Genomic DNA, 23,388 nt, shown 5'->3' with positions numbered 1-23,388 from the left:
TGTAGACTGCAATTGCTAAGCTTTCTTTGCTCTTCTGTCACCAACTTCTTTTCGACATGGGTAGGTCTTTCAAGACTGGAAAAAGTAGTTTCTGTTCCCACACAGATTACTTCTTAGCTGCAAGCCCAAAGTGCAAGAAAAGTTTCCAGTTGTTTAAGTGGAAGAATTTCCTGTTCTGAACTGCTACGAATAAGCATAGCAACTGCTCTTTTGTTTAGCATCTGAGGGAGAAGAGTATAGAGTTATGATTTTTGCTTTATATATAAAAATCTTCACTTTCATGATTTAAATAGGTTAGATAAAATATTCATTAAATTATACACTGCATGTAGCAGCGTTAGTATGTTATTCCTTTTGGCAAGCACTCTATGAATGAAATAGCTCTATCTAATATTTTAGTTCTGTGGTTATAGTATCACTAGTCATTATGTGTTCTCTTAGCCATGATAACAGGATTAAGACTGCTCTGAAAAGTACACTATTCAATATGTGGTATCCTCAAGTTCCAGTAACAATACTCTTTATAGTTGTCAAAGAGTAACAGTCATGGAAAACTGCTGTAAGAAGTATTTAATTGTGCAAAATACTCTAACAGGGTAAGGCTGAGTAAAGAATAAATGCTAATGCTTTGTTCCACTTGAGCCAGACATGGCATGTAAACCTGGTACATCGCAGTTAGGGAGAGGGGAGAGATCATATGTATTTTGTTAATCTACTAGAAGAGCTAAAGATTACAAGATCCTATTCAGATTTATCCATCTTGACACCTTCTCCCTCAGTGCCAAGGTTCATCATGACACTGTCTCCACTCCCAGACTGATGCTTGTGTACACTTTGAAAAAAGCCTTATCTTGGTTCTGCAGCTGATTGAACGCTCCTTGAAGTCATTGACCTGTTTCTTTTGAATTCAGTGGACACCAGATTGGAATCATAAACAAAGAAGATTAAATAATTAATAATACTCTGATGGTAAATGAGAATCCCTAGGTCTCTTGGTTATTGAGGGCTCAATGAATCAGTGAGCAAACTACAATAGCACTCACTGCACATTATTTCTCTTCTTGTTTTAAAGACAGATCAATTTACTACCCATACACTCAACATTTGACAATATGAAATATAGTTAGTCAACTAGATTTGAAGGAAGGCTCAGATTTAAATTTTTACTTAATTCTGTCCTGTGATCTGGATCAAACATTTCACATTTGCCTTCAGTTTTGTATCTGCCAAAATGACGAAATTCTTTGCTAACATATTCATATTGTGTTAGCCTAAGAAGCTGTTGTAGGGCTGGAAGCCTGGACCCTTTTCTAAGTGACAGGGGGCCTACAGGGGTATGTACTTGGTAGCTTTCATAGAGTGATCAGTCCTAAACAGTACATCATTGCAGAGGAAAATTCATCAGTAGAGAAACAACTAGTAGGTAAAAGAGAGAATATGTCTGGGGCAAACCAAATTCCAAATGAAACATTTTCCAATTAGACTATGTTAGGTGCTTGGAAATAAAGTGCAAAAACAGAACAGAATTTGCCATAAGCACTAAAACCTCTGAACACAGACTCTGATTGACATGATATATAAGAAAAAAATGAGGCGTGTCTACAGAAGTCAGTAGCTGTAAATATCTGAAATGGCAAATTTCACACAAGCAACATCAAAATAAATTAGAAGTCATCCCTGAAATCTCTTAAACTAAGAAGGGATTCTTCAATTCAAAAGCTTTTATTTCTTAAGAATATAGGGAATGGCAAGGAAGAAAAAAAATACAAAAAAAACCCCAAACAAACAAACAAAACAAAACCCAAATGTTTTAATTGGAATTCAGCAGGAAATTACCCCCTATGGATAAAAATATGCTTTCAAATGAATCATGTTATTTCAATCAGATTTGCAAACTTTTTAATATACAGCATGACAGGAAGTTCACAACCATTCCTCTCCTGAAAATTCTGGTAGAGAATTGATATCAGACTAAAAGTAAAATGCTGGATTTTTGCCATGGTTACCATCTGAACTCATTTTAAAATTGTTAACAGGCCTTTGATTTGGAATGTTTCATTTTTCTTCTTGTCTCTCAATAGTTAATGAAGTTGTCCTTGATTTCGGCTGTTGCTTCTGATAATAGCTATTAGCTTATAAGCTGATTTGAAAAGAAACTGTCCATCATTTCCTTCCTAATGTGGGACACAGTTACTGGCCATAAACGCATAGTGTAGAATAATGCTGTGCCAGGACTTTGGAAGAATTTAAATGTAATAACTGTAAACTAAAACTGTAAAACTAAACTGAAAAATCTTCTCTTTCATGATAGTCACTTCATCCTATGTTTTCTTGATGAAGAGCTTGTATGACTTCTATACTGTAGACCTACATACGTAAGATTTACAATACTTACTTCAGTTTGTTATATAAAGTAATTGAGTTCACCTTTCCATTCATAAATTATTGTCTAAAAGCATTTGATTTTAAAAGTTTACGAAAGCCAATAAAAAGACAGCTTACTGATGTGTACTACATAAAGTATATTTAAATAAGACAGGGGAAAAAAAGACTTAAATGGCTTTTAGGTGCTAATATGCAGTGAGCTGTCTCATTCTTCACTTCATCTGCCATGTTACATATGTACATAAAACCTACCAAAAAACCCCAGAAATATAGAAGAACTGAAGCCATTAGGAAAAAACATTAAAGGAAGCAGAATTGAGGCTATGTAATAGGAATTGTTCATGCCAGCAAACCAAAAGCAAACCCAACAATTCCTGAAAAAGATAATATATAAGTCTTGGAAGCATAATGTCTTTGTTTGCTTTCACAATATAGAACACAATTGGACATTGACAAGAAATCAGATTATATGGATTGGTCTTGGTTATTAAGGATCATTAAACACTGTTTCAACTGTGTCTCAAGATGACAAAGGAAAGCATGATTCATGTGTAAAAATATAACTCCATAAAAATTTCACAGGATCCTTTGCTTATTAATTAAATTAAACCCTCCATCTGAACAAATGTAACGTTCTCTGAAAGAGGGAGAAAACCCAATTTGCTTTATGGCTTTTTGATAGGGCTTTTATAAATGCATTAATAAGTTATGATACTAGTTCTGAAGTCAGTTTTTATACCTTAAGACATTTCAGTATATGTGGCACACTGAAATGGCTCAGAGGCTTGAGTTGCATGACCTGATGTGGTACATCTTGGCATGTATTTGAAGAAAAATGTTTTGTATGTTTAGGTGTTTAGAAAAAATGCTGGCTATTCTTGGAGCTCTTATGAGAAATCAACCCTGAAGCTTTTGTCTTTCAGTCTGTATCTCAAAGGGGTTTAATGTAAAGGACCAATGAGTTATGATAATCCTGTAAGAGAACAATTTCCTGTGGACGTTTTCTGTTGAGTGGCATATGAGACACCAGGCTTATTCACCAAAATGAACAGAGGCCATAATGCTATCTACGCAGTCATATTGGGCAAGGGGGACAAGTTCAACTGTTTACTGTTTCCTGCCTTCTGAAAGCTCAATAATTATATTTTGAATACCTGAGATGGACAATGGCAGGGTTACTTCTGACAGTTAGACGTGGGATCTGCAGACTTTAACAGCTGACATTTTTTGCTTTGACATTCATATTTAAGGCTAACCAATGCAATTCAAAAATGCCAAATGCAATTAAAAATTCTTTTTGTATTAGCTGTCTATATTGAGTCTGGAAATAGTTTGAAATTACTGGCAAAGGCTAAGGAAATTTTAAGTGCCAAGGACAGCTGGTGAACACTGTAGAAAATAGGAAAAGGCCAAAAAACACTGGTGGTCACAAGATCCGCTAAATATCAGAGGACTGGAAATGGCTGCAGTGGGAGGAGAACTGGGTTCTGCTCTGTCCAAGAAGCAGGTGGTGTCAGCAGGAACATGTGACTTGTGTGCATGGGAAGCTTTGGAGGGGTTTTCAGAATGTCCTGAAGCCTTTCAATACCATGTTCTTAATCTAGAAGACAAAATGCTAAATTAAGCCAGTTTATCACTAATAAAACTAAAGTTTATTTTAGTAAAAAGAGGAGAAAACTACCTGTATAGAATTACTAAGATGTCTTCATTTTGCTTAGTGCAAAAAGAGTGCATAGCCAGCTTGCTTACCTTTGGAAATTCACATCGGGGTGAACAAAGTGAAATTCAATCCTTTTTTTTATATCAAACAATAAGTATAAAATAAGAAATTAGTAAACCACATATACCAATATTTGACTCAGCATCTGAGAGAAAATCTGATAATAAATCCATTAAATGGTGTGATATAACAATATATTAGGATAGTTTAATTTGAAATTCTCCTCGCATCAGTTCTTTTAAGTATGTGTATTTTATATCACGCAAATAGTTTTCCTTTGGAGCAGAAGTTGGATTAGTATCTGCTGTTCAAATTAATTGTCATTTTACTATGAATAATATTGGATTGACTTTCCATGATACTTTCACACTGAAAAGTTTTAATAGTATAGTTGGATTTTAGTCCAGATTTATCCGTCACATTCTTGAGCCTTTGGAGGAACACAAAAATAGCATTGATTCTAAGTGGTTAGAAGAAACTGGTTAGTGAGTTGATAAAGCTTCAATTGTTTTTGGTTAGATGGACTAAAAAATTCCTTAAACATATCTAGTAGAACAAATAGAACTTCCAGAATTCCAAATTGCAGATGTCTTTAAGTGCCAGTGCAAGAAAGGACAAACAAATCCATTGCAAATGCCTGCGTTATACAGAGAATCCTAAATCGAGTGCTCACCATCTGATGCCTGAAATGCCTCTATTGATCTCTAGCTCTGCAATTCAATGGAGTAAGGCTGTGCAAGGATATTTCTCTCTTGATAATTTTATTGTACGTCTTTTGGGTCAGAAGTTTAAAGGATTTGCATTAGCTGCATATTCAGACCCTTGTCTACATTGTGACTTATTTCCCTGAAGTGGTCATGAAACACAAGTGAATCTGCATAGTCTGGTCATTTTGCATCCCTTTGCTTTGTCAGAGATGTCAGAAATGCCAGGCAAGGATGTTCAGTCTTTTCCTGCATACAGGGAGACTTTATTTTTCGGATTCAAATGGAATTGCAACAGGATGAAATTATTGATTGAACAGTCAATTGAACATGAGCCAGCAGTGTGCCCAAGCAGCCAAGAAAGCCAACAGAATCCTGCCATATATCAGAAACAGTGTGGCCAGCAGGAGCAGGGAAGTGATTGTCCCCCTGTACTCAGCACTGGTGAGGCCACACCTTGAGTACTGTGTCCAGTTTTGGGCCCCTCACTTCAAGAAGGACGTTGAGGTGCTGGAGCGGGTTCAGAGAAGAGCAACAAAACTAGTGAAGGATTTAGAGAACTTGTCCTATGAGGAGCGGCTGAGGGAGCTGGGATTGTTTAGTCTGGAGAAGAGGAGGCTCAGGGGGGACCTTATCGCTCTCTACAATTACCTGAAAGGAAGTTGTAGGGAGATGGGGGTCTGTCTCTTCTCCCATGTTATGAATGACAGGACAACAGAGAATGGCCTCAAGTTACGCCAGAGGAAATTTAGGTTAGATATCAGGAAAAATTTCTTTACAGAGAGGGTTGTGAAGTATTGGAACAGGCTGCCCAGGGAGATGGTGGAATCCCCATCCCTGGAGGTGTTTAAAAACCGTGTGGATTTGGTGTTGAGCAACATGATTTAGGGACCCTGACAGTGCAGAGTGAATGGTTGGACTCTATGATCTTGAAGATCTCTTCCAACCAGACGATTCTATGATTCTATATTTCTTTGCAAAACACACAGTGTAAGCTTGCACTGTGCTGTTGATTATGGTGAATGTGCATTCATCTTGGATCTTCACCGGCTTGCAAGGTACATAAAATATCTTTATGAATCATGATTCAAGATCTTCTCTGTTTTAAAGCTTAACACTTCAGGAAAGGTGGAAACTCTTTCCAATGGTCTGTATTTCTTCAAGCGAAGGTTATTGATTATGATTTACTAGGATCAAACTGCAGTTAAGTAATAATGCGTTTCATTGTGTGTTATTACATGTGCAAATGCTTTTTGAACAAATGTTACAGCTATTTTAATAAAAAAATAATTGTCTTACCATGGTGACTGCCTAGTAGTTAACATCAGGAATGTATTAAATGACTATGAAAGCTTCGAGATATCTGAGGAGTTTAAATATGTTCATGTGATAGGGGATTTTGCTGTCTATGTATGCCACCTCTCTGGGATTCAACTGTAGAGTTTACATAGGCAATTCATTGAAAGCTTAAATTCAAAGCCATCTTAAAATCTCAGTCTTAGCTGTCAAACAATGATGAGGCAGAAACTATGATTTCAGTAGTCTGTATAGCTTTAAATTATAGTCTTCTGTTCAGTAATAAATGTTGACGGTGTTTTGTGATGCAAGTTAGTATATCTAAAAAGAGATGAAGATACTCAAGGACGACCTTGCAAACCTGCCATTTAGAGGCAGACGAAATTAGAATTTTCCCCTTATCTTTTATGGCTAGTATTTCCACACCCCACAAAAGTAATTTTCAGCTGTGTTCAACGTATAGGTTGGGACTAGAATTTGGTGTCAGATTTGATTAAAGTCTCAAACTTTCTAGCAATGGGAATCAGAAGCAATTTTTGTTTTTAAAAAGCGTGATCTCTCTGAATTAGGGTGGTGTTTTGGTGTAGCCTGAAGGGTGGGAGAGAGGATACAGTGTCATGAAAACACTGTACAGTTCAGATAACAAGTTGTATCTTAGCAGTAGTAGGCGATTTTTTTAAAAAAAAAATTCTGCCCTGTTTTCATATACACTGCATACACATGACTATGTTTATGTATGAATTCCATTTTTACTGAAGTTAGAGATAATTTTATTTCAGTCTGAGCACAGATGATTTTTAAACTCAATTTAAACTATATTTATTTCAACCTAAGATTATTTATTTAAAACAAAGACACGAGGGGGGTGGGGGGAGGGGGATGAGACACGCAATGGGGGAAACAACCTGTGCATTAAAAATTTAACACAGTTATGTGAAAATGTGAAAGTTTCTAAAAAAACCAATCAACCACCTTTATAAAAGGGAACTTCTTTAAAGTATAAATTTTATGTCAAAATCTTGAATTGTTCTTAAATTTTTAAACCTATACCGAAACACTGAGAAGTCAAATAACGAATTCCAAGAGAGGTATCTAACAATATCAGAAATTTAGTTTGGCACAGAAAATACTTGTAGTATACAGACAGTGATTTTATCATACTTATTTTTTACTGCAAACTGGTTTTGGTGATGACTAATTTTCAAAGAAAGCAGCAGTTGGCCTTGAATTCCTCCTTTAATGTGATCATACAATTAAATCTTACAAATGTATTGCCATATAGATCATTTCCAACCTAGTAATAGTATTTCTGCTTTCATGAGGATAAATTAAGTGAAATATTAAGGTTTTTTCCATTCGTTCATTCTCTTTGTCTTGTTTTGTAATCATAAGATTTTTGGATGAACAATGTTACCTGTATGCCATTGTAGAAAATAATCAAACCTCAAATATAAATACGAAACAATGTACAAAAAAGCTAACCCTCTGGAATCATTCAGTTTATAGACCCTCTTAGGTTTTCAGTAATATTTGTGTGCTATTGTTTTCCTATCTTTCCCCATAACGTATTAATTTCTCAATACAAGATTGAAGCAAGCATTGTAAGACATGGATGGCTGGTATATGACTAATAGTGTTTAATAACACTTGTGAGAATGACTAAATGTTGACTGAAAATATTTCTATGCACTGGAACCGCAATGAAATTTCTGTGCTGAGAAAATTGCTGTTGAATCAGAATGCTGCTCAAGGAAATAGAATAATTTTTTTCATTCATTAGGGTCACCAGGTAAATTAGCTACAGCTTTTCCTTCGTACTGCTACAAACAACTATATTAAATGCAGAAGAGTGACAAATGCGGAAAGGTGCTGATAGAACAAAGAAGTCATCTGAAATACTAATTCTGTGGAAGCCTGTGTCAGTATTCTGTGCAGATGAAATTATCCTAGTGTACCATGATGAATGCTCAGTTGTAATAAATGCAATCAGTCTTTCACATCAGTTGGTGTTTTATGCCTATCTGCACACTTGTATCTTTCTTCCTGAGTCGTGTCAATTCTTCTGAAAGTCAGCAAGGAGCTAGATAACAATACCCTCTTAACTGAACAATTTTAAACGTCGGTGCTTGAATCTGATCAATTAACTGCGTTATTCATGCTTGTTCCCACAGATTGCTAACGTTTTAATGCAGAACAGGAATCTGCTCTTAAAGCTTTCTGACACTTGGTATGTCAAAATAGAAGCTTTAATGCTTGCGGAAAGTAGCAGATGCGCTATGGCCAGTGGCTGCAGAAGCATTGACACTTCCTCTTAGCCTCCCATGGCTCCCTCTTCTACACAATTATACCTCAGCCCAGAGGAACAGTGTTACAGATCACAGTGTTTAATAGTCCCAAGATCGTGCAAAAGGCAGTGTCTAAGTCAGTCCTGGTTTCCAGTTCACTGCTGGAACGAGCAAGCCGGATGATTGCACTTGCAATGCCAGCGCTGTGATATGTACCGGCATTTACTGCTCATCAGCCAGGGACAAGGCTATCAGGCTCACTTACAAGAGCCATCAAGCAGTCAGTTGATAGCAATAGCTTTCAGTGGTAATTGACCAAGGCTAGAACATGTCTTTCATCTCTAAACTAGCTTACTGAGTATTCCTTAAAAAAGGCTGCTAAAGTCATCTCCGGTTTTCCTCTTTAAATAAAGAAAATATATAATTCTGATCCAGACCGTATCAGTATAGTTCTGTGGATGTCACTTGTTTGTAACTGTTGCAAACCATTACATATGATCTTTTTTTCTGTTTTCTTTATCTCAAAATCTATTTTTCTACTTTGATGATATATAGATAGACCATAGATCTTTATTAAATATGAAACCTCACTTTAATTCCCTTCACTTATGTTGTTAGGTACAGATTGTACAGCCATGATTTTTCATACCAGAGTTTATGGAGAAATTAAATACAGCCTCAAACCTCACCATCTTTAAATTGCCTAAATGCCTTTTCAGTGAGAAACCATCCCCTGCAAAGGAACAGACAACCTGTCAAACTGATAGTATAAGATAGTCATTTGATCGTGTCTGTATGAAAGTCTTCAGAACATGCTGTGAGAATATTTTTCTTTTTAGAAAGCTGGTAAAATTCTGAGAAGGCTCCTTAGTTCTCTTATTCTGTTAGAAGGATATAAACTAGATGTGATCAGAACATTTCTTTATGCAAACACATCTAATTCAAGTCCATCCAGATTTAACGGGTCTCAGCAGACTGACATTAAGGCATTTCAGTGTCTAACAGGTAAGGAGAGCAAACTTATCCGATGACTGTCTCTATATACCTTATAATCTTTAATAACCAAGCACTCATACACCTGTATTAGATGATGGCAGGTTTTGTATGACTGAAAAATTATCCGGCTAATATTGTGATGTCTCAGATAGTGGTGAGTAGCTGGTGCAAAAAGATGCTTTTGGAACAGGGAAGTGTAGGGCTGTACACCTTCCTGAATGTCTCCCGAGCATTCTACAAACGAGAGCGTTCCCCCAAAAAAGAGTTTCTGTTTAAGTCCCAGGTAGATTTTACTTCTATCAATATTTCTCCTTGTTTTCTAAAGCCAAACGGCCTTCACAACATTCTGTAGCACAAGTTTCAAATTCTGTATATTTGCCTTATAAAAAGTTATTTACTTTCCTTTGTTTTAAATTTTATAACTAAACATTTGACATTATTTTGGTTTTTAATAACCTGGAAAAACATGAGCATTGGTTCTTTATTTACCTCCACACTTTTTGTATGTTAACAAGAAAATTGACTCTCTATATACTTTGATTTACACTGATGAAGTGTAATTTCAAGAATGCAATGTGTCAATAATGAGCAATAAGACATTACCCACCTGAAGATCAGGCTTTTAACCCTCGACTTTCCTGCTATTAGGTGCAGATGATGAAAATTGTGTTTTCGGCCGTAACAGCTGCTTAGAAATACCAGAAGAAGATTGATTTACATAATAAACCTATACATTTGGAAACATTGGTAACATATGGACTTTCATCTTCTGGAAACATTCACTTAGCATTGTTCTGCTTCCCCTGCAGCCAAACAGGAGGCAGGATGGTTTCAGTAACTATTTTCAGCATTTTATCCACTTCTGCCTCTGTGTAATCCTTGACAGGATACTGATGCTGAAGCAAATCAGTTTGTGGGATAACCACAGTTCAAGTATAGCAGATGTCATTGTCCAAAATTTATTAAAATATTTTCTCTGAAATACAAACTTTCTAGTAAAAGATTTTGGTTTGTGGAAGAGGAGTGATTTTTTTCTGATACATGATAAACTTTTCCCATATATACCGCATTCCATAGTGCATCTGTAAGTTGGTACACATGAGCACTTCAGGTTCTGAATGATATGAGTAAGTGGCTGGTGTCAAGGCTTTCTGTTCTATATGTAATGCAAAAGCAAAACTTAGAGACAAAGAGCCCCTCAGCTTTTGAAAAAGTAGAAATCAGATTTGATCCTTTGAAACTAAGCTACTCTATTTTGGATTATTTTCCTTCAGTAGTTGTATTCGATAATGAAGAGAAAAAGGCAGCCTGCATCAACATCTTAGAGGCATTCTCTTAGCAAAGTAAGTTAGAAAAATTACTGTAATGAGATACTGAAATTATATGGTGATATGTTAGTACATGCTGCTGAGTTATCTGGCTATAATAAAGGTATCAGAAGCAAAATACACATTAATCCATAATTGCCAAGATAATTTTTTTCACTGTAATTTAGACTCCATGAGAAAATGCAACAGGAACTTACAAGGCAATGCACCATTAACAGTTTTTCTAAAATGCTTTTATTTACAGATTAATTTTATTTCAAAAACATCTGTTTTCTTGAAATAAGTATGATGGACAAAAAAAGAAGCATGAATGGCTCCAGGGATTCATAATGGGATATTGAATGAATATTTCAGCACTGCCTCATAGATTTGGATGTTGTCCCCACTAGTAATATTTCAATGTGACGTGACAGCTGTCTGGTTGCTTATGTGAATTCTCTTGCCAAAGGATTCAACTTTACTCAGGTTTTTCATCTCCTGGATATGTCTTCCCCTGGGGAATGCAGGCAGAGTTATTCTCTTCCTTGATCTCACATATGTAATAAGAAATGGAAAACTACTTGTGGAGAAACCTTTTGGCTGCTGCAGCATCCTGTGAAAGATCTTTCCCTATGCAGGCTAACTAAGAAACACCTGTGGCTCATTACACTGGGAAAGTTACCTTGAAACAGGTGCTGTAGCATTCAGCCAATCACTCTGGGAGATGGATGGTCAAGTGACCAATAGCCTTGACCCATCTAGTAAACCACATGACTCCTGACTATTTAAGGCAGGGCGTTTACTCCTAAGGGTGAGGCATTTCCTCTTGAGCCTTGGAGGAGTGTGGGCCTTCCTTAGAGTAGAGCCTGAAGCCTTTGCATTAGAGCATTGGTCTGCTTGGAGCTGCCTGAAGCCTTCCTGCTGTAACAACTGGTGACCCTGACATGATACATCCAAGACCCTGAAAAGCCCTGACTCCCTTGCCAGAGCCGAGAGCCCGAGCTGAAAGAGCTGGAGCCAGGAGCCCGAGTGAGAGTCCTTCGGTGAAGAAGGTAAAGCAAGCCCTGATGTGATATTTGTGGGAGGGAAGTGTGCTGGAGTTGGATGAATGGACCGGGTCTCTGCTCACCTTAAAGCCTTTGAGAAAACAAAAAATTGTAAAACAAAAAGGGGTAATTATGGCATCAGATCATTATTAGCCAGCTGGACTGAGTTGAAGATAATGAACTAATTAACTCAAGGTACTGATCCTGCCTACAAGAGGCAGGCCATTTCCTCCTGGCTACAGAAGATGCAACAGTGTCCTTGGTGCTGCAGTCCAGGCTGGTGAGCAACAACTACTGACACAGAGGACTGGGAGACTTGCTCAAAGTTGAGTCATGTAAGTTACTGTTTAGGACAGTATTATAAAATGGAAGACTTCAGCTCTTGGACTAAGGGCTGAGTTGTGTACAGGTCTTCATCTCAAAAAGAGCTCTTAAACTACCCAGCTACTGGGTAGAAAAAGTAACTGGCACGACTCCTGATGATTTTGAAAACCCAACCTTGGCTTTTTTTACCTAAAATAATCCAGAGAAAAAAAATTTCGAGCTCTCTCACTTGTCTTTGTTCACTCTGTAACCTCTTCAGTCTATTGGAGCAAGTCTGCTTTCTATTTGTTCTGAAAGGTAAGTATCCTCCTCCTCGAACTGTTCCATTATTAGAAAGGGAATTGTATAGAATCAATTATTTTTCAATGTGACTAATGAATCGCAATCAGTTTCTGTCCTATAAACTGTAGAGTTATTTTACCTAGCAAAGCAGTAGTTTTCAGCTGCATTTTGCTACTGTGAATTCAGATGGCATCTCTCATTATTAGAAGGTCACACTATCGGTGCGTAAAAGCTCTTTCTTAAAAAGCTTTCTTAAGTTTGGATTTGGATACTCACTCTAAACCAGGAAACAGCTATTTATGTTTCAGGTAAAATTGTTGGATTTGGTGCAAATGTTCAAGTTGTTTCAAGCTACAGTAACCTGGCAACTCAAACTGAGATTCCTGAAATTGATAGTCAGTTTTGAAATTATTGCTTCATTTTTCTTTTTACCAGTTCCCTTAGTGGAAAGGAAGAATGAAACCATATACTGAAGTTCTGTGTCTGAATCTGTTAGTAACTGTAAAATCTTTTGTCAGGAAGTATTTAAAAATATAATTCCCTCAATTGAACAGGTCACTTAAGGAAATTTTTCCAATCACGGAATTGACATTAATTTTTTTGATAATAAATGAGCTAAACAGGCACTTGGCATCACTATTGTCCAGTCATAAAAGGCTTTTGTACAGTCACTGTTCTCGGTAGCAATTTAGGATTAAACTGTTGCCATTTAGACTATATTATGACATTTACAGAATCAAAACAGAGTCCCTTGAGTTGTCCTCAAGACTCAGAATTATGCAATTTTTGACTTTGATACAAATCTTTTCATCTATTCTGCTGGTGTATGTTAGCCAGACAAGTAACCCTTACAGAATTAAGCAGGGTGAGTAATCATTGAGTTCTTTGATTAGAGAAGCATGGAAGTTGGTGTTAAGGTAACTGAACCAACTGAGTTGAATGGTTCATTGATTTTGATGCTTATATATATATGCAAACTTAGACTTTGATTTGATGACCTTTCTAGCTAATGTGCCTATTGACCTCTGCATTCCCTGTCTATCATTTGGTTACATGAATGTTTTAGTCTCTTTTCACTTATATGCTTTGAATATGAAGAGGTCACGTACTCATGATTCTTTCTGACTTATAGAACAATTTGTGAAGAATTGACAGAATTGTGTAGTTGTATTTATATCTTCATCTATCAATGCTTGAAAGCACCTAATAAAGTAACTACTAAACTCTGAAATAGTGCTGGCTGTTGTCAGGAACATGTGATAGGGACTTCAAGGACAGTGTGAACAGTATCTGAGCATCAATGGTGTAATTTCAAATGAAGTCAGAGTTATTTCTCATTTTCATATCAGATCAATTACAGTGACATACTTCTTTCTGCTGATTGCATTGAATGTTGATTGCATTTAACACTGATTCATCTCTTATTTAGCTACAAAATGAGGGGTTCATAAGAAAAAAAAATAATGAAAAACTGATCATTGTCATGAATCTGAAGCAGTATCCCAGTTGAAATGGTTATTTACTTCAGATACTTAGATGTATAATTAAGCCTTCTCTGGATATGTGAAATAGTAAGTGTTAATGTTCATCAACTGAATTGGTACCCTTGTCCGAACAGTTACTGTGTATGTCATTGCCACTGTTCTACCAGCCTTTCAGGGAAACTAACTGTTAAAGCAAATCCAGTATCAATAAACAGTCTGTAGGAATTTCTTCATTGATGTTTTCTTATTGGACAGCACATATATTTCTGTAGGGACCTAAAGTCTCATTTTGTAAAGTTGTTGGCCTTACTCTGAAACTTTATTAGGAAAAAAAATTATCTGGCATTACTGCCTTGTGTGGTTTGGAATATGATGAAACTAATGCATCCAATCCATTTCACCTTAAGTTGCCACATTGTGTCAGATGCATAGAAACAATGAACTGTGTCCTAGGCCACTCACAGGACTTTATTTTCTAGAAGACAGTCAAAGCTCTGTCTCCTCTAAATGATATAGAATGTTCAGAGAGGTCTTTCAATGATTTAATGTATTCATACAGTTCATATTTTAAAAATAGATGGCGTGTGTTCAGCAGGATAATGGTGAAGAAAGCTAAGAATAGTCACTACTTTGATATTTACTGCTCTTAAGAGCAGCTGTATTTCTTGCTTTTATTTCTGGTTTTGCATATGTCTAGCCCTGTATATAGGACTGTGTACAAGTAGGTGGAATATGCTGTCATTTAGCAGGGTAAAATTCCTGGTGACCTTTAAGGATCAGGTGTTCTGAGATTTGTACTTTTTTGTGTTTTGAGGGAAGAAGCGTTTGTCTCCTTTTTGTTTTACAGATTTTGGAATTATTCTTTGTCATAGTGTAGCAGGCAGACTGGATTTCTCCTTTTCCTTATGTGTAGCTAAATACAGCTAAGAGTAGGGATGGGAACTGTGAATGGAACATAATTTTAATATATAGTTATATAATGATTTGATTATTAAAAAAAAACCACCTAACTTAATACTTTAATATTAGGGGGAAAAAAGAAACTCCTGAAATTTGTCTCTTAAAAGGTTTGTGAGTAACCTCTGTGATATTTAGACTGTCAAAATAAGATTTTTGGATGGCCTTGTGAAATTGTGTGAAACTTAGTGTTGTATTTGCCTCTGGTATTATCTCAGCCCTTGGAAACTTAGAAACCTTGGCTTTCTTTTTAAAGTGCTTCAATTTTGTTTTTTTGTCAGTTGTTTTGGTTTTGTTTTTTTTTTTCCAAGGGTGAGTCCTTTTCTGCCTGGGATGGACAAGAAGTTGGTCAGCTTTTTATTACCTTTTGATTTTGATCATTTTAATCTCATTTCAGTTGGTATTATTCTGCTTCTTTACTTCCCCTCTTTTGCTTTTTTCCAAACATCTTAAAGCAACAAGAACAAATTGACAGCCATACAATTGTATGACGATCTAATACAGAATGGACTTCTAGTTTTTAAGATGTAACCAACTATTTTAATTCTTGTGGTTTTAATTATGATCTTGTGGCATTGTTCTATTGCATCATGATCAGGCAAAATGCCACTGTAATGGCAGATGGCTATGAATGCCCAGAAAAGACAGTGAATGCATTTCCAAAGGATAAAAATTACAGTGTAAAGAATGTCGAACACATACCTATGCCAAACGTGTCTGCTTCTGGTTAACATAAGCATACAACTACCATTCTTTCAAGTGTTCTGATAAAATGCTATGTAAAACGTTTGAACTCTGTTGAATGAAGTGATGCATCTTTGTGGGGGTAAGTGCATATACTGCAACACTGTATATTCTTCTGACCAAGTGGAGGAAAATTTATAACATAATTACTTTGCCTATTTAGGTATCAGGAATCAAATGCCTTTCTGCACAATAAATCAAAAGAAGATAGAGAAACTGGTTGAAGGTGTGGTCTCACAATTCAACGACAAAGTGCTTTCATTTTTGTAAGACTAGGAGTTTGGGTGACAGGGTTTTGCCTCTCCCTACAGCCAGAGATATGTGAGTCTAGATTCTTGACTGGCAAGAATCTAGAGCTATGCGATAAAATTTTTTAAAAGATATCTCCCTCTGTTTCCGTAAAGTCTGTCCTTGAGGTGTCCTGGTGCCTTTGATCATTGTCATGCCTCACATTGATCAATGCAAAATAAAGTATAAGGATAAGAACAAGGAACACAGGAAGGACGAAGAGAATCTGCAGGTATCCTTGTACAGCAACATAGTTAAAATACATAAATGTTGAAATGCATGAATGAATCCTGGCTTAATTTGAAAATAGCTTCAGGGGTTTTTTTAAAAAAAGTCCTCTAACTCACTATTTTTCTATAATCCATTTTCTGTAGTGAGTAATTCCCCAGGCTAGTCTGTTTTGTCAGCCCTTTTTTCTAGTTGAGATGGTTGTGTCTCAGTTTTGTTTCATTGACTGAGTCATTGATTCAGTTAGGGTTAGAGTTAATTTCTCTTAGCTGCTATTTTGCCCTTTCTGGCACAGTCTTCATGGGTTAATGCAGGAATCTAAAGTGGTAATGCAGTTTGAAGTGGAACTGTAAAGACAAATGAAAGAAACCTTACTTCTAATTGAACTAACTTTTAAACAAAAAAAACCTCTTGGCCAATTAAAATTACTTTAAATATGTAGTTAGTTTGGTCTGTGAAAATAGATGCAAGCATAAAATGAGGTAGATTGTCCTTCTTTGGAACTCCACCAGTCCTGCTTGTATCTTTGTAATCACATTGTGTGCAGGCTATTTTATGTGTGAGAATAAATCCTTGACTGCCATGTCAGCAGAATCCCAGCACTGCCGTGGAATGTGGATTTTGTGAGTACTAAGAACCGTTATGTATAAAGTGCTTATACTTCCGTGCTTACACTAGAGGACTAATATATAAACTTTTATGTGGTAACTATCGTATTACAATGAGAAAAATTACTATTGTTTTACAGCCTCTGTGTATTTGAAATTGTGATGGCATTCTGAAGAATTTGATGTGGTTGTTTTATTTTATTTGAAGTTTACTTACTGTGTAGGAAAGCCATACAAGGTTTTCCTTGTTATGAGCTTTTGCAAAGAAATATCTATGAAATAGGAGAAACTATATCTAGACTTCTGCTAATAAAGTAATTTATTTTTATTTTAAATTCCAGATAGCAGTTTGGGGAATAGCAAAATGTGACATCTATTTTCAAATAGTTCTGGAGTACCAGGTGACTGAAAATGGAAAAAATGAGAAATTGAACAGGATCCATTTCTAAAGTTCTTAATACTGTAGCTCATGTCTTATAACAAGATTATACATGAAACTGTAGTTTAAAGGTTTTGAGAAAGTTGTTAAAGTCCTTTTTCCATTATGTTTCTAACTCTTAAAGGTTTTCAGTCTAGGTAAGACTTTCACAACTGAAGGTCCCAATCCAGAATCATAATCAAAACCATTAACCTGATTTTAGTTACACAGTAATGTGTATCTCAAAGGATTCTTAGTGTCAGAATGTGATGAAAGCATGTCACGTTTAGTGATCTGTGGCTTAAGGGAGGAATCTCCTTAGGAAGGCTTAATTTCTCTGCTTGTTTTAAAATCAGAAACAGAAATATAAATTGATGAGGAAGCATGCTTGACTCGTCTGGCTAAACTAAAATCCCAAAGGTGAAATCTCCCTGTTGGATGAAAGCTTAGAAACAAAAGAATCAACAAATTAGATTTGAGTAGGTTAATTTGGAGAGGCTGATGAGCATAATTGATTTAGCTTTTGAACTGGCCAGGAAAAAGGAGAATGTTTCTTGGTGATAGCTGAGAGTCAGTGAAACAAAGTGAAATGATATGCAAGTACTACAAAAAAGAATAATCAGAAAAATAAAAAGGCTTTCTTCTATTGCAAGAAAGGAATGAGACTGAAGAATCATCCACAATCCTGCTCTTGGAGCCTATTTGAGAGCCTGAGGTTTGTATGTGTTCCTCTTGTATGAGAGGCCTAAGTGGTGAAGGAGGCTGTATGAAAATAATCAAATCTCAAACTTGAGAATAACAGAAATATGAAGAACTTCTTGCTTTCTCTGTCACCTGCTTTCCTTGTCAATTCTGACTTGCCTCAGTGAAAGAGGAGAGAAAGTAAAATAGGAGAAATAGACAGCACTAAGTATATTTTTTTTCTTTAGAAACAAAGATAAAGATATCAGGTTGGGGTCAGGTGGACTGTGTTAACATAACTTGCGTTGCTCATTGGTTTTTGGCAATGGATATGTAACTTGGAAAAAAGTTATTCTCTTTTTTCGGGAGGAAGTGGACTGCTTTTCCTGTGATACATTTGATTAATACTTATCTGGTCCTTAAGCGTCACGAGAAATTCTAAATATTGGATGTTATTTAGAAATAAAAAATTAAAAAACAACAACAAACTTAAATCAAGAGCCTAATCTAATGCCCCTTGAACTCAAAGGAAAGGAGCTCACTATCTCCCGTAGTCCCTTGATCAGATTTGGTTCTGAATGAAGAAAAATAAATCTTCCAGCCATATCATTTGTTAAGTCACCAGAGATTTATTTACCTATTCTGAAGATTGATTGCTTTCAGACAGCCAGGTGTTGTAAATATTCACACAGGAATAAATTTGCTTGTCAAGGGTATTTAGTCCAAATGATCCTTGGAGTTGTAAAGGTGCCTTGTCTTTTTCTGTCCAAAGACTGATAAGTTTTTGACAAGTACTGTAGAAACAGACTTCTAAATATTTGATTTATCAGGATCTTTGACCTTTCTGTCTTCCTCTGTGGCTTGTATTGTCTTTGGATATTAGAATCATAGAATCATAGAATGGTTAGGGCTGGAAGGGACCTTCAAAGGTCATCTAGTCCAACCCCCCTGCAAGGAACAGGGATATCTCCAACTAGATCAGGTTGCTCAGGGCCTTGTCCAACCTGGCCTTGAACGTCTCCAGGGATGGAGCATCCACCACCTCTCTGGGCAACCTGTTCCAGTGTTCTACCACTCTCATGGTAAAAAATTTTTTCCTAATATCCAACCTGAACCTACCTCCCTCTATTTTAAAACCATTACCCCTTGTCCTATCATAACTGGCCGTCCTGAACAGCCTCTCCCCATCTTTCCTGTAGGCCCCCTTGAGGTACTGGAAGACCGCTATAAGGTCACCCCGGAGCCTCCTCTTCTCCAGGCTGAACAGCCCCAACTCTTTCAGCCTGTCCTCATAGGAAAGGTGCTCCAGCCCTCTTATCATCTTCGTGGCCCTCCTCTGGACCCTCTCCAACTGGTCCATGTCCTTCTTATGTTGGGGACTCCAGAACTGGACGCAGTACTCCAAGTGAGGTCTCACGAGGGCAGAGTAGAGGGGGAGAATCACCTCCCTTGACCTGCTGGCCACGCTCCTCTTGATGCAGCCCAGGACGCGGTTGGCCTTCTGGGCCGCAAGAGCACATTGCCGGCTCATATTGAGCTTCTCGTCCACCAGTACTCCCAAGTCCTTCTCCTCAAGGCTGCTCTCGATCCAATCACCACCCAGTCTGTATTTATGCCTGGGATTGCCATGACCCAGATGTAGGACCTTGCATTTGGCCTGGTTAAACTTCATGAGGTTGGCATGGGCTCACCTCTCCAGCCTGTCGAGGTCCCTCTGGATGGCATCCCTCCCTTCCAGCGTGTCGACGGCACCACACAGCTTGGTGTCATCGGCGAACTTGCTGAGGGTGCACTCCATGCCACTGTCCACGTCACCAACAAAGATGTTGAAGAGGGCCGGGCCCAACACGGACCCCTGAGGGACGCCACTTGTGACCGGTCTCCACTTGGACATTGAGCCGTTGACCACTACTCTCTGAGTGCGGCCATTGAGCCAATTCCTTATCTACCGAGTGGTCCATCCATCAAACCCATGACTCTCTAATTTAGAGAGAAGAATGTCGTGCGGGACAGTGTCAAAAGCTTTGCACAAGTCCAGGTAGATGACATCCATTGGTCGACCCTTGTCCACCGATGCTGTCACCCCATCGTAAAAGGCCACCAAGTTGGTCAGGCACGATCTGCCTTTGGTGAAGCCATGTTGGCTGTCACCCACCACCTCCTTGCTCTCCATGTGCCTTAGCATGGTTCCCAGGAGAATCTGCTCCATGACCTTGCCAGGCACAGAGGTGAGGCTGACCGGCCTGTAGTTGCCCGGGTCCTCCTTGTTCCCCTTTTTAAAAATGGGGGTTATGTTCCCTCTCTTCCAGTCATCGGGGACCTCGCCAGACCGCCACGACTTCTCAAATACAATAGCCAGTGGCTTGGCAACTTCATCCGCCAGTTCCTTCAGGACCCGCGGATGGATCTCATCAGGTCCCATGGACTTGTGCACCTTCAAGTTCCTCAGATGTTCTCGAACCTGGTCTTCAAGTACAGTGGGCGGTGGTTCATCCTCACAGTCCCTGCTAGTTCTTTCCACAGCTTGGGCTGGTAAGACAAGAGGCTTTACCATTGAAGACTGAGGCAAAAAATTCATTGAGTACCTCAGCCTTCTCTATGTCCCGGGTAACCAGAGCACCAGTATCCTTCCGGAGGGGGCCTACATTCTCTTTGGACTTCCTTTTGTCCCCTACATACCTATAGAAGCATTTCTTGTTGCTTTTTATATCCCTTGCCAAATTCAATTCCTTCAGGGCTTTAGCCTTCCTCACCTGATCCCTGGTCACTCGTACAGCTTCTCTGTATTCCTCACAGGCTATCTGTCTCCGCTTCCACCCTCTGTAGGCTAACCTCTTCATTTTCAGTTGGTCCAGGAGCTCCTTGCTCATCCACGCCGGCCTCCTGGTCTTTTTGCCCGACTTGTTCTTCGTCGGGATGCACCTCTGCTGAGCTTGGAGAAGGTGCTCCTTGAATGTGGACCAACTTTCCTGGGCCCCTTGTCCCTCCAGGGCCGCCTCCCATGGCACTTTGCCCATCAGGTGCTTCAAGAGGCCGAAGTCCGCCTTCTTGAAGTCTAGGGTACAGAGCTTGCTGAATGGTTTCCTTGCTGCCCCATGGATCTTGAACTCCACTGTGTCGTGGTCACTGCAGCCAAGGCTATCCTTAAGTTTCACATCGCCCACCAGTCCCTCCCTGTTGGTGAGCACAAGGTCAAGCATGGCACCCCTCCTTGTCGGCTCCTCTATCACCTGCAGGAGGAAGTTGTCATCCACGCATTCCAGGAACCTCCTGGACTGCCTGTGCCCTGCCGTATTGTCTCTCCAACAGATGTCAGGGTGGTTGAAGTCCCCCATGAGGACCAGGGCTTGTGACCGTGAGGCTGCTCCTATCTGGCTATAAAGCGCCTCATCTGCTCTGTCCTCCTGGCCAGGTGGCCTGTAACAGACTCCTACCGTAACATCCCCTATCCGTCCCCGTCCTCTAATCTTAACCCATAAGCTCTCTGTCAGCTCCTCCTCCGACTCCAGGTGAAGCTCCACGCACTCCAGCCGGTTGCTAACGTAGAGAGCAACACCCCCTCCTCGTCTCCCCTTCCTGTCCTTTCTAAAAAGCTTATACCCCTCCATGTTGACACTCCAGTCATAGGAGTCGTCCCACCACGTCTCCGTGATGCCAATAAGGTCGTAGCCCTGCTCATGTACACGCATCTCTAGTTCATCCTGTTTATTTCCCATGCTGCGTGCGTTGGTGTACATACACTTTAGCTGGGCTCCCGACAAAGCCGACTCGCTGGCTGGAGTGACAGGGGTTCTCTTGGGTGGCAGCATAAGTTCATTTGAACATACCTGTGATCCTTCCTCAGCCTCTGGACCCTCGGTGCTGGCACTGGCGCCATGCTGACAGCAGTAGGCTGAACTGTGCTCCCCCTCCCCCAGCAATACTAGTTTAAAGCTCTATGCACAAGTCTGGCAAGCCTTTGTCCAAGCACCTTCTTCCCTTTCTCGGTTAGGTGCACGCCATCTGCCCCTAGCAACCCAGGCTTCTCAAAATTTACCCCATGGTCAAAATACCCAAAGCCCTGGCTGTAGCACCAGTCCCTGAGCCATGAGTTAACCTGCCAGATACGTTTGGCCCTTGCAGGTCCCTGCCCCTCGACTGGAAGCACTGATGAGAACACTATCTGTGCCCCAGAGTCCTTGACTGCTGCACCCAGGGCCCTAAAGTCCCTTTTGATGTTTTTCAGATTGCTGACAGCTGTATCATTGGTACCCACATGAAACACCAGTAGTGGGTAATAGTCTGTGGGCCGTATGAGGCTAGGTAATCTCTTGGTAACATCCCTGATACGAGCACCCGGGAGACAGCATACCTCCCGAGACAGCGCATCGGGTCGGCAGATGGGTGCCTCCGTACCTTTTAGGAGGGAGTCACCCACTACCACCACGCGCCTCTTTTTCTTGGTGGCGCTAGTTACTACCCTTGTTGGTTGAGCTGCCTCGTCTTTCTCCAGTACCTCCCCCGAGGTGTTAGGTTTTACTTCTTCGGTCTGCAGAGTGGCAAAGCGGTTCTGCAGGGGTATCGTGGGGTTCTGGGGAAGCTGCTGCTTCTTCCTGCTGCGCCGTAAAACTTCCCATTTGTTGGCATCTTCTGCCTCCTTACTTACCTTATGTGTCAGTGGAGGGGTTTCTGGTTGGTGCACTGGTTGCTGCGGTTCGGGTGCAGACTGCGCCTGGAACCAAGCATCCAGCTCCCTTTCAGCCTCCCTGATGTCCCTCAGCCTCCTGACAGCCTCTTGCAGTTCAGCCACCTGCCGCAGGAGCTCCTCCACCTGGATGCACCTTCTGCAGTCAGGGCTGGTGCCTGCCCCAGAAGTAGGATCCAGGCACTGCCTGCAGCCCAGGGTCTGCACCGCCGCCTCTCCCCTTGGCTGCTCCGTCTGCACGGAGGCATCGACTGCCGCAGGGGGAGCCGGTGCAGACCTCGCGGCCGAAGCTGCAGCCCTTGCTCTAAGGCGGGTGTTGGCCATGTTATCCTGAGAACCAGGAACAGCAAACGTCCCGGGTCGGCGCCCTCCCTGACACGCCCTGCCTGCGCGAACTGCCGCGCCCCTAGTTCTGCCGCGCCACGCCCCTCTTTGCCCGCTCCGGGTCGCTGCGCTCCCCAGGGCCGTTTAAATCTCCCGCGTCAGTTTCCGGGGCCGCCCCCCCCGCGTCAGCAGTCATGTAGGCACTGCCGGAACCGGGACACAGGAGAACCTGGCTCCCCGCCGGCGATGCCGCGCTTTTGCCTCGCTTATTCCGCCCCAATCCAGCTCCCGGCCGCAGAACTCACCGTCCTTGCCGCCGAGCGTCGCTGAATGACCGTTGGTGCTGACTGACCGCGTTTAAATCTCCCGCGTCAGTTTCCGGGGCCGGCCCCCCCGCGTCAGCAGTCACGTAGGCACTGCCGGAACCGGGACACAGGAGAAGCAAATATACCTGGTTCTCCAAAATGCTGTGCAATTTAACTTTTGTAACCTGTGAAAAAGGCACCAGGTGTTACTGGGATCCCAAGTTTCCCATCTGCTTTGGACTTGTCTTCCTCCAGCATGGTTATTAAACTTTGGCTACAGCAATAAAAGCTTCTTTTTGAGGACAATGACAGTGTTGTCTGC

The sequence above is a fragment of the Tauraco erythrolophus genome, chromosome 8, assembly GCF_009769465.1.
Source record: "Tauraco erythrolophus isolate bTauEry1 chromosome 8, bTauEry1.pri, whole genome shotgun sequence".
NCBI classification, from domain to species: Eukaryota; Metazoa; Chordata; class Aves; order Musophagiformes; family Musophagidae; genus Tauraco; species Tauraco erythrolophus.
This window is presented reverse-complemented; position numbering follows the sequence as displayed.